At 52.3% G+C, this 5197-nt stretch overlaps 1 long non-coding RNA gene across 1 annotated transcript; it reads right to left on the minus strand.

The window, feature by feature from the left end:
• Positions 1–1741: 1741 nt before the first annotated feature.
• Positions 1742–3798, minus strand: LOC132026069 (uncharacterized). Its single transcript, XR_009406755.1, has 2 exons — positions 3318–3798; positions 1742–1991 (listed from the first exon to the last, which is right to left on the minus strand). It is a non-coding gene; the product is annotated as an uncharacterized LOC132026069 (long non-coding RNA).
• Positions 3799–5197: the final 1399 nt, after the last annotated feature.

Genomic DNA, 5197 nt, shown 5'->3' on the forward strand with positions numbered 1-5197 from the left:
GGACGCTGGGCATGATAAGTGGAGCATGCTGGTTTAAGGCCTCCCTTTGGGGCTGTGGAGCTAAAACCAGAATTATTGCAGCTGGTTCTCTGGGGGTAAGACCAAAGGTGACAGGTAGTGTCTCCTTCTAGGCCCTCTGTGCTGTTTGATTTTCCTATACTATATATTACCTTCCTACTTTTAAAACAAGTAGTCTTATGGTTTTAAACGAATATGGTTTTAAACTACCTAGGGCTCATGATGTGCTGGATGGGACCCTGAGAGCCAGCCGTGTGTCCCTGGGCCGCGGGGGGAGGTAGTCACATCCTAGCAATCACCAAATACGCAAGCCAGAGCTTTTTGCTCAGAGAGTTAGTCTATCAGCACAAACCAGATAAGCCAGTTATCCCTGTGCCAACTTTTAACTCTTTTGATACCTCCTGCTCAGAAAACTCAAGGTTGGAAGCAGGGGAAGTCCCTCTCACAGTCTCTGTTCATCCCGAGAAATAGGTGAAGTGAAATTTTACCTTTCTGCTCTCTTCAGGGTGCCTCTGGTCAGCCCAATATTGTAGTCCAGGCAAGGGGTTATCCAAGTGACAGTGTCCTCCTGACATGGTGACAGAGTCGTGAACCCTGGGGGCTGGTGATGCATTTACCCACGTGCATTTGCTGGGTATCTATCCTGCGCCAGACACCAGGCCCAGGGAACCCTAATCCCAGCTACAAGCCCCTTAGGGCTGCCTCTTCCTTCATCAATAGAGCAAAGGCTCTAGAAACTTGGCAGTGGCTGGAAAGTCCTTCTAGAATAGCGGCTTTCAGACCTAAAGGGACATCAGAGCTGCCTGGAAGACTTATCAAACACAGATGTCGGGCCCCACTCTTGGAGTTTCTGATTCAGTGGAAGTTGTTGATGGGTCGGAAAATTTGCATTTCTAACAAGTTCTCAGGTTTCAACCAGTGATTCTCCAGGGGGAGGAATAAACAATGAGAGAAGGTTTACATTTCCAACCTTGAGATAATTTACCTAATTAACGTCTTCTGGCTCAATTACCATCCTTAGCCTGTGAAAGGGTTGGCTAAGACCAGTTCCTTGGTGTAGAAGCAAACATACTTGTGCAAATGCACACACATTTGCATTTACTCGTGGGCAACTTCAGATTGCAGTGGCACAGACCCTCCCTCCAGGTCTTTAACACTGTGGTTAAGTTTATGAAGTCTGCGGTTTTGAAGACCCAACTTCAAACCTGGCTCTGCTACTTGCCAGTTGGACCTCGGGCAAATTACCCACTCACCCAGGGCTGTCATTTCTTCACCTGTCTTTCAGGGCTAATAATATGGAGTCTACAGCACTCTTCTGAGGGCACAGGCTAAATGGAACAAGGCATGAGAAGTGTTCAGGACACAGTACTTGCCTAACCCTTGAAGGCCATTATCAACCTTGATGGAGATAGGGTTACAGTTGTTACTGATTTGTGTTTCTAATTAAATACTTGTCTTAGAAGTGGTTTTGCGTTGGGGGTGTATGGTGTTTGTTTTTAGTAGACACTCTGTGTCCCTCATCAGATTAGCATTTGAGGGGCTGGGACAGTCACCCTTCTTCTTCTGTAACTTTTAACAGGGGTTTCTCAAATCAGCACAGGAGAGGGAACAGCAAGGAACAGACTCAGCTCTTCTGCTCCATGCTGGAAATGCAGAAAGAATCAAGAATTCCAGGGGAGATCTCTGGCTCAGAAATTTCTTTTCTCTGAGATAGGTATTTAAAAAAAAAAAAAAAAAAAAAAAAAAAGAGGATAAGAGAAATTTAGTTCGTATGTGCTTATGTGTGCATTTTTTAGTCTCTACGCCCACTCATTGCATATACACCAGAAAATGTTTGAAAAGGTACATGTTGTAAATTCCATGTCTGTTCCACATGCCACGTCTCTCCAGTGCCAAGCACTGTACTGGCACCTTGTATTTGCTGAATGGTGTGAATGGATATTGATCCAAGGGAGGATGCTGGATACAGAAGCCTGGGAAAGAAAAAAACAAAAAAACAAAAACAAAACTGTGACTACTTGAACCTGGATTTCTCTAGCTGGCGATGAGGTGGTCCTGGGAAGAAGGGATAAGCGGCAACCCAGGGTGATGGCCTCGGGGTTCCATTTGCCCCCAGGTGGTCTAATACCAAGCTAAGTTGGTTCCTGCCCGAGGAAACCATCGAGGCTGCCCAGGGCCCAAAGCCCTGTGACTCTTAAACAGCCTGATCCCTCCTCCCTCAAATGCTGCTTCTGTCTTCGCTCCTGCCCCTCTGGACAGACGGTTGCCACATTCAGCAAGTCAAATTCAGGATGTCCAGATAAGTTTAAATTTCAAGTAAATAACAAACAACTTTTTTGCGTAAGTGTGTCTTGGGTAATATTTGAGATACAAACTGAAAATGTTATTGTTTATCTGAAGTTTTATCTGGAAGGTTTGTATTTTCCCTGGTGGTCCTCCCTGGGCCCATAGTGCCCTCCTGGGCTTGTCTACTTGGGGAACTTCCTATCCTTGAAGGCTCAGTCCCCATGTCACTTTCTCTGATGCTCAACTCCTCACCGGGCAGAATTCAGTGAGCTGACGCTGTGGGCCATCTCACACCTCACCAGCACACACAGGTGGGCCGCGCCCCTCCACTGCCCGCCACTGTGTCCCCGGCTCATGGGAGGAAGCCTGTCCTCGAACACTCCCCCACACCTGGGATACCCAGAACAGGACAGGTGTTGAGCGAACGGACGGGAGGAGGGCCGAACCACAGCCAGAGGATCAAGAAAAGAGAGCTAGTCCCTGGCGTTGTACACCTCTGACTGGCGATCACCCTAGAATGTTATTTCCTTACCCGATTTTTTGGTTGATTCTTGGAATGGTCAGAAAGAGAAGATGACTTACTGCAAACCAGCAGCCACCGACCTTCCTAGCTAGTCAGGTCATCGTTGAAGAGTCTCCCTCTTGGTGTTCTCTACGCTACGGATGATCTGAATCCCGAGTGACATGTCTAGCAGAAGCACAGCCAACGGGAGCAGCAGGGAGGGCCCAGGCTGTAGCTCTCGGGTGATTCGGTCAAAAGGGAACTGGGGTCCCTAACCCAGCGCTGAAAGGCAAGACAGCAGGCCCCGGGGCTCACGAGGCTTTGTCAGGCTGCAGGGGTTCCTGGGATGTGTCCTACGGAGAGAGGCGGCCACAGGCACCCTCCCTTCCCGACCCCGCCTCTCTCGTGAGTCATCACCTCCAGAAGCAGAACTAGATGACTGATATCGCTGCTGGGGGGCCCGTGGGTGGGGACACTGCCCCCTTATCTCGACAGCCCTTGCTCCACTTACCGCATCCACGACAACTGTGGCAGGAGAAACCAGCTGGTGACCGAGCGACCTTCCTTCCCCACTGGACAACTCCTCGAAGGAGCTGCAGCCAGACTTCCCAGTCAGAGGCAGGCCCCAGGGCCCTTTCAGGAACTGCCCAACGACCCTCCTGTTGTCCTCCTAAGCTTCTGGAAGGGCTGAGGAGCCGGAGGGAGTCTGCAGAAGAGGGACCCAGTCAGAGAGCTGACTGCAAGGCCCCCTGCACACCCAGGTCTCTGTCCACCCTCCACCTTGTACAACATCGGCTTTAGTCCGTGGCTACCCACCCTGGAGGCTGAGAATCCGGAGCAAAGCCCTTCCAGCCCACGGATCTCAGCTCCGGGGTCTCAAACCATAGCAGCTGCTGAGTTTATACCCGGTGGAAGGTGGGGCCTTCCAGAGGCAGCGGGGGGTCAGGAGGGGAACAAAATGATCCCACCGGCCCAGGCCCAGCGCCAGAGAAGTCCCAGGCAGGTCTTTGGGGGCAGGACCTAGCTTGGCTGGGCGGGAGGGAGAGTGAGAGAGGAGGGAGGGAGCAGGGGTGACTGCGTGTGGTGATTACACACCTGACTTCCCCGCAGCACCAAGGATGGGAGGCTGTGGTTTGGGAGCTCCTATCATTATATTTTGAGTGGAAATAATAATAATAATAATAATTCCCTTGTGCAAGTTGCTACTAGAACAGGGCTGTTCAAAGGGTGAAAAGAGAGAAAGCAGTGTGCCTTCCTCTAGACCAGCTGTCACTCGCAGAGAGTGAAATCACACGCATTTTTTCCTTAGGCTGCCCTCCGTGGGAACACGGAGGATTCTCTGACCTCCGCTGTCAGCAGCAGGACCTGAGTGCTCGCTATCAGGATCCAGGGAAGGGGAGGGATGTGTGAGCCTCGAGCCCTCCACGCCCTCCAGGGCGGGCCCTGACCACAGCTGGCTGGGCTCGCAACCCCTATCTGCAGCTCTGCGAGCCTGGGGGACCCCGGCCTCCCCCCAGGCCCAGTCTTGTGTCCTACCTACCCACCCCCCCAGCAGTTTGCAGCTGCCGAAAAGAGGAGGCTAAGGAGAGGTGGGAGGGAGAGCGGTGGCTCAGACCCTCGGTGATGCCCCGGTGCCTGTCCTTACTCCTGGGCTGGGAGGCGGAGGTGGCTAAGGAACCTGGCTGTCACTGGGGAGGTCAAGCGATTCACAGTTGTAAAATGGAAATTGTTGTCCACTCCTGCACCTTTGATCCATCTCCTGTGGCCAAGGCTCCTTATAACTCAACTGTCCCCGCTGGGGAAGGGACAGGATGGATTGCTAGGTGAGGGGGATGCCCGCGCCTCGGGTCTTGGGATGACAGCAATACAAGCTCTGGTGTGGAGAGCACGAAACGTCTGCCTGGCACCAAGCCCACCCCTATGGCATCTCGTGCATCTTCACAACAACCTATAACATATGCACTAATCTTAGACCCACTTTAACAAAGAGGAGAGTGAGGCTTAGGCTGGTAAATAACTTGCCCCAAGTCCCACAGCCAGCAGGAACCCAGAGCTGACTGGCTTTGGGTCTACCCTCTGGGTGTCCGTACTGTGTCCCCTTCTGGGGACCCTCACCTGAGGGTCTCTGCCGTTCCTGGCCCCTCATGGGAGCAGATTAATTCTCAAAGCACTTGGATGATGGCCTCAAGGGTAGCAGGTGGGCGTGGGGGTGGGGAGCCGCAGTCCAGCGGTGGAATCCATGTTCCCCTTCCATGCTGTGTGACACCAGGGGACTGCCTAAAGCTCCCAGCCCAGGTCTCATCACCTGGCTAACTAACCTGGGGATTTATGTGCATTGAAGGTGCAGGGCGACGAAGGAGCTGGTGTGCCACCCAGCACCAGGCACGGGCA

This window comes from Mustela nigripes, chromosome 10, assembly GCF_022355385.1.
Source record: "Mustela nigripes isolate SB6536 chromosome 10, MUSNIG.SB6536, whole genome shotgun sequence".
Lineage (NCBI taxonomy): Eukaryota > Metazoa > Chordata > Mammalia > Carnivora > Mustelidae > Mustela > Mustela nigripes.